A 6,552-nucleotide genomic window follows, 5' to 3' on the forward strand; every position below is an offset into this window, starting at 1 on the left:
TTGGGCTGGAGAGATGGCTCAGTGGGTTAAGAGCACTGACTGCTCATCCAGAGGTCCTGAGTTCAAATCCTAGCAACCACATGGTGGCTCATAACCATCTGTAATGAGATCTGACGCCCTCTTCTGGTGTGTCTGAAGACAGCTACAGTGTACTTACATATAATAAAATAAATTTAAAAAGTAAAAAATAAAAAATAATACTTAACCATCTAACACATCGAACATAACCCAGAAGTATGCATCAGCCCCTCCTTTTCACTTTACTACTACACCTACCCCCTTTCAATACAGAAATATCTTCATTAAATATGATTCCCAGAGGACAGGTTCCCTGGAGCATATAACCATGAGGGCAGTTCACAAAAAGAAAACTGAAAATAAAACTCTGTATGATAATTTACTAATCTAAGGAATCAAAACCTTCCAATATATTAGAGAAATAAATCCAGTTACAGATGCACTAGTAGGTCTGTGCGGAGGCTCTGGTGGAATAACTGCGAAGGGCTAGTTATTTACGAGATAGATATACAAGCAGAAAGGGTGCACCTAGCCCCGCAAGGGCATCAGAAGCCAAAAGGGTTCTCGCTGTAGGCCACACACAAGACTCCATCTTCAATCTTTTTCCTTCTCGTAAGGCTGTCCCCTAGTTAGACTGGACTGTGGGACTGTCTTGTCCACAAACAGGAAGATGGCCTTCTCGGAAGGAAGCTGGATCCTTTTCCTGATGATCCACATGAACTGAGCCACGGTGATGTTGATGGGACCAAGTACTTCCTTTTGTCAACATCAACAATCTGAGAGCCAGAGACTTTCCACCATCACTGAAACCCAGTCGGGGTACTTCACTCTGATCTTCGAGGATTCCACGCATCTGAGTTCCAGAGAGCAGTCTTCCTGAAACATCCACGTCATGGCAGAGGGAAGCGACGGAGCAGCTCTTTGAGCCATGGACTTCAGCGAAGCGACCACAATGGAGGCAGAGGCGGCAGCAGCAACAGCAGCAACAACTAACTACTCCCCAACACAACTCTTGCTTGTGTCAAATTGATATAAAACTGTCCATCGGGGTGATGCTGTCCGAGTTGGTTGTGAGACCTTTAGAGGGTGTGGATTTGCTGGAAGAAGTATTTCACTGGTGTCGGGTATTAAGCGTTTGCGGTTTTGTCCCAAGTGATAGGTTGAATGAGAAGGACCCCCATAGGCCCATAGATTTGGTTATTTGGCCATCAGGGAGGGTCACTACATGAAAGGATTGGGAGATGGGGCCTTGTTGGAGGAAGTGTGTCACTGGGATGAGGGTAGGGTGGCATGGGGCAGGGGCTGCTGGGCTTTGAGACTTCAGAAAGCCCATTCCAAGCCCAGAGTGTCTTCCTTTGGATCAGGATGTGCTTGTCAGCTATTGCCCCGTTGTCTGCCTGCACGCTGCCTCGTCTCCTGCGATGATGATAATGGACTAAAACTCTGAAACTGTAAGCCAGCTCCAATTAAATGCTTTTTTAAAATAAGAGATGCCGTGGTCATTGTGTCTCTTCACAGCAAGAGAACACTGACCAAGACACCCCACTTCCTGTTCATTCTTCTTTATGGTTGAGGATGTGAGCTCTCAACTTCTTTCTCTGGCCACATGCCTGCCACATGCTGCCATGGCTCTCTGCCAGGATGGACTCTCCTTTCTCTGGAACCACAAGGGAAAACAACACTAACACTAACAACAACAGCAGCAGCAACAACAACAAAACCATTTCTTCCGTAAGCTACTTTGCTCATGGCTGTTTATTACAGCAACAGAAAAGTAGTTAATGCAGGACTGAACAAGCAGCCACCAAAAACTCTTCAGAGACGACACAAAGGGTAATTATTTTCAGTAACACAACCCACACAAGTTCCTGTGGTTCCTCTCATGTGTTTCATGACCCCTTACTTTTCTTTTATAAAAAAATTTAGGCAAGGTTTCATATGGCCTGGGATGGCCTTGAACTTACTGTGTAGGCAAGTGTGACCTCCAACTCCTGATTTTTCTGCCACCACATTCATAGTGCTAGAATTTCAAGAGTCTGCCACTCCTGCTTTGTGTGGTACCAGGGATTGAACCCAGAGCTAGGCAAGTCCTCTACCAATAGAGCCGGGTCTTCAGCCCTTATGATCTTTTACTCATTAGTTGTATAGAAACAACTGGCGCTTATTGAGCTTCTAGCTTCCGAATGTCTCTGGTCTTCCCATTGGAGCTATGCTCCTGACAGATCAGGGTTACATACATTTATCCTATTCACTGAGGTATACACAGCACCTACAAAGTTACAGTACCCAGCAGATGCTCATTAAATGTTTGTACAGATATACAAGTATGTGCGCACTTGAGCTTTGCAATATATCTGTGGGCTTATTGATTTGTTTACTCTTCATCACAATCTCACAAGGAAAGCATTTTTATCACTGTGTCCTGTTTTACAGTTGAGCAAACCGTGTCCCCACAAAGTGAACTCATTGGTCAAGGGTGCGTGAATGGGTGTACATAGTGGGCAAACCCAAGCAACCTGGCTCCTAAGTCTACTTCTGATTCTGAGTTCGCCTTTAACATTGTATATGCCTTTGCAGTTTTTTTCTTAGTCATCTTGCCTTTAATTTCCTATAGCACTCTTCTAATAGGTCAAAGTATTTTCTACAGAAGCCTAAATTCAAAAGAAAGCCAGGACTTTATTTTATGTTTTTATTTACTTCTGGACAAAGTTCTAAGTAAGCCAGGGTAGCTTGAGTCTCTTGATCCTCCCACCTCAGACTCCCAAATACTAGTATTTCAGGATCAAACAATCTTGCCTCATTTCATTTGCTCTTTCTATTCAATTAGTTTTAAACATCATACTTTTTTGTTATTGCTTTTATTGATTTTCATGACAGAGTCTCATTATGTAGCTCTGGCTGTCCATCGTAAGTTTTAAAATTTAGATTTATTTATTTTGTTTAGTGTTTGGCCTGCGTGTAAGTCTATGCATTCCCGTGTGCATCTGGTACCTGCATAAACCAGAATAAGGTGTCAAATTTTCTGGAATTGGAGTTATAGGCAGTTGAGAGCCACCATGTAGGTGATTGGACCTGAAGCTAGGTCTTTTTTAAGGGCAGGCAGACAGTGCTCTTAACTGCTGAGTCATCTCTCCAGACCCACTGTGCTCCTTTTAAAATACCCATTAAGCAACTCACCCACAAAACTTTTGATCCAAAATTTGTCCTTCTGTCTACAAGAAATGCAGGGACAAAAGTGGAGCAAAGACTGAAGGAATTGCCAACCAATAACTGGCCCAACTTAAAGCCCATCCCATCTCAGTTTTTAAGGACTATTTCTCAATGTCTGCTCAGAATGGCTGAGTAACAGGGTCTTTCCAAAGTAGTCTCTGACCCACAAGAGAACATATCTGATTGTGATGAGTCTCCTCCTGTGACGCCCACTGATCTTTCAGTTTCTCTTCTACCTACCTATTAGGTATCTATGTATCTATGTTTCTATATATCTATGTAACTATGTATCTATCTGTCTATCTATCTATCTATCTGTCTGTCTGTCTGTCTGTGTATCTATGTATCTATCTATCTCTATCTTTTATTTTATTTTATTTTATTTTTTGAGACAGGGTTTCTCTGTGTAACCCTGGCTGTCCTGGAATTCTCTCTGTAAACCACGCTGGCTTCAAACTCAAGAGACCTTCTTGCCTCTGCCCTCTGAGGCAGAGAGTATTAGAATTAAAGGGCATGGACCATCACACCTGGCCTGGATCTCATTTTTTAACATTAGACATTGCACAAATTGGAGTCTATAGAATATTAAATTTAAAAAAAATTAATAGGAAGCTGGGGGTAATGAGGTGGGGGTATCTAGGAAGAATTAAGGGTGAGAGGGAATATGATCAAAATACATCGAGTGAATTTCTCAAAGAATTAATATATTTTTAATTTAAATAAATTAAATACCTTACTTGCCAGCAAGATGGCCCAGGAAGGAAAGGCAATTGCTATCATATCTAATAATTTGTATTCAATCTCTTGACACACATAGTGGACAATGAGTATCAGGCCCCACAAATTGTCCTTTGACATCCATATATGTGCAATGGCAAACACACACACACACACACACACACACACACACACATCCTGCATTCAAACATGTGCAGATGTATTATACATATGCACACAAGTACATATCATACATGCACACATATATAAAATATACATTTTCTGTAATACTTTTCTCCAAAATAAAACCATCCATCCTAGCAATAAGATCCTTAAGGCACAGGGTACTCTAAAGAAAAGTGGAACAGGGAAGCTCTGAAAGTGATAAGATTTACTAAGCTCTCCATCCCCCAGCTCATATCAGCAGTGAGGACTGCTTAGACAAACTGAGCTGCCTTAAAGAGTCTCAGGCCAGCCAAGCTACCTGAAAGAGACAGAGGCCAGCTGAGCTGCCTGGGCAACTCACAGACTAGGAAGAATCTCAGACCCACTGAGCTATCTCAGACCCACTGAGCTACCTGGAAAGGACACTCTCTACCCCGTTGAGCTGTCTGTAGACTGTGTGGGGCGCTACAGGTTTTTTAGCATTCATGAACTGTCACCCATGCTGGGGTGGGTTTTGGTGTTACAGTTGTCTCCAAGTCATTTCTGCTCCTGTAAGTAACCCCTCAATCTACTCCAGCAAGTAATCCCAATGGAACTCTTGGTTCAGCAAGCTGAAATGTGGTGGTATCCGGGCTTTGTTCTGTTGTTGGTTCCACATCTGGGGAAGTGTGGATGTTTGTCCACACTTTCCCAAGTATTAGTGCTATACAACTATATACAACCTCAACAGTAAGTGTCCTATACTGTCACAATCCACAAGCTCTAAGGGACCGAAGTCAGCCAGCAACGTTCTAAAAGGAGACCCAAAGCAGTACAATGATAATACCACTTTTTGTTTTTCAAAACTCTCATGGAAGTGAATCTATGTTTAAGAGATAGTATACTTTGAAGACACACAGTATAGATTTAGGGCACTGTTAATACCACTTAAAAAAGGTCAGGATTGTAAAAGAATAGAAATGGTGAATCCCACTCTATACAGGTTCATGTTCTATATAGGTCAAAACAAATTTAATTTGCCAGCCTGTGTATATTACCTTATATAATATAAGCTGTTTTCCTTTAATAGTGCCAGGTGAGAACACTGTCTGCCACCAGACACAGAATCTGAGAGGAGAGGCCCTTTCTTCCCTTTCTCTCCCCAAAGGAGATCATATCTGTGTGCCCTCAGTACTTCTGAAGAAACGTGGGAGAACTTTCACTGTAACAGCCATTTCTTCAACTCCCCAGGCACAAACGCCTGTCTCAAAAATAATTTCCATTCTATTATCACTCTTTCTCCCTGGAGTGAGCATGGACCCTACAGGCTAAGGATTCAGTTCCACAAGACTGCCCCCCCTTCATACCTCAGTCTTCATCAGTGTGTTCTAACTGACTGGATGCAAAGTAGGGGCTGCTATGACTTTCCCTCATGATTGAACATTTACGATTGTGGCTCATAAACTCAGAAAAACAGTTATCCTTATTGGTCTGTGGGAAGATATTTCAAAGGATCCAGAGAATAGCAGATGAATAGATCCATAGGATAAAGTTCAGCAGGGCTTAGAAAACCAAGAAGAGCAGAGAGCTTCCTTCAAGAGAGAAATTAATTTCTAATGTTGACAGCTTTCAAACTTTTTCTAAAAATTAAACCATACAATCCCATCATCACTTCTATTAAAATTCTCCAAAAGCTCCTAGACAGAGAGGAATAGAAGTGAAGGGAAAGAAGAAACATAATGCTTTCTGATGCAATGATCGCACACTTACAAAATTCAGAAAAATCTACAGAAAAATTATGAAAGTCAAGTTTGGGTAAGCTGGTAAGTACAAAGTCAGATCACAAGCTTCAGCTATTGCTTCAAGTGCAAGAAAACCTTATTTAAAATGTGTAATCTTGAAGACCAGATATGGTGGCACACAACTTTAATCCTAGCACTTTGGAGGCAGATGCAGGTGGATCTCTGTGAGTTTCCCGTGTGTATGGTCTATCTATTGAGTTCCAGTCCAGCCAGGGCTACATATCAAGAAACTCATACTCCTGTATGTGTGTGTGTGGAGTATATGTGTGTGGTGTGTGGTATGTGGTGTGTGTGTGTGAGAAAAAATGACATCAGGGTGTGGTAACACTTGTCAATAATTCCAGACTTGGAAGACTTAAGCAGGAGTATTGCCATGACTTCCAGGCGAATATGGGTTATGTAGTGAGTCCCAGAGCACCTTGAAATATTTAGTAAAACTATGTCCCGAAACAAACAACAGCTATGACAACAACAACAACAACAACAATCACAACAAGACTTAGTAGGGGAGACTTCATGACCATATAGGTGGGTTTTTTTTTTTTTCCAGAGTGAAGCATATCTATTGTGTCCACGTGTGAGTACCCTGGGAACTTCCCCAAATGTGGGAAACTCAACTGCAAAATATGTGGAGGTGAGGAGTAGAATTTTCCTTTCCTTT

The 6,552-nt window shown here is 41.9% G+C and overlaps 1 non-coding gene and 1 pseudogene across 1 annotated transcript; one reads left to right on the plus strand and one right to left on the minus strand.

The window, feature by feature from the left end:
- Nucleotides 1-563: 563 nt before the first annotated feature.
- Nucleotides 564-912, minus strand: LOC116068199 (annotated as a pseudogene).
- Nucleotides 913-6,386: 5,474 nt separating this feature from the next.
- LOC116071502 lies at nucleotides 6,387-6,552 on the plus strand. Its single transcript, XR_004110929.1, has one exon. It is a non-coding gene; the product is annotated as a U1 spliceosomal RNA (small nuclear RNA).

This window comes from Mastomys coucha, unplaced genomic scaffold (genome assembly GCF_008632895.1).
Source record: "Mastomys coucha isolate ucsf_1 unplaced genomic scaffold, UCSF_Mcou_1 pScaffold22, whole genome shotgun sequence".
NCBI classification, from domain to species: Eukaryota; Metazoa; Chordata; class Mammalia; order Rodentia; family Muridae; genus Mastomys; species Mastomys coucha.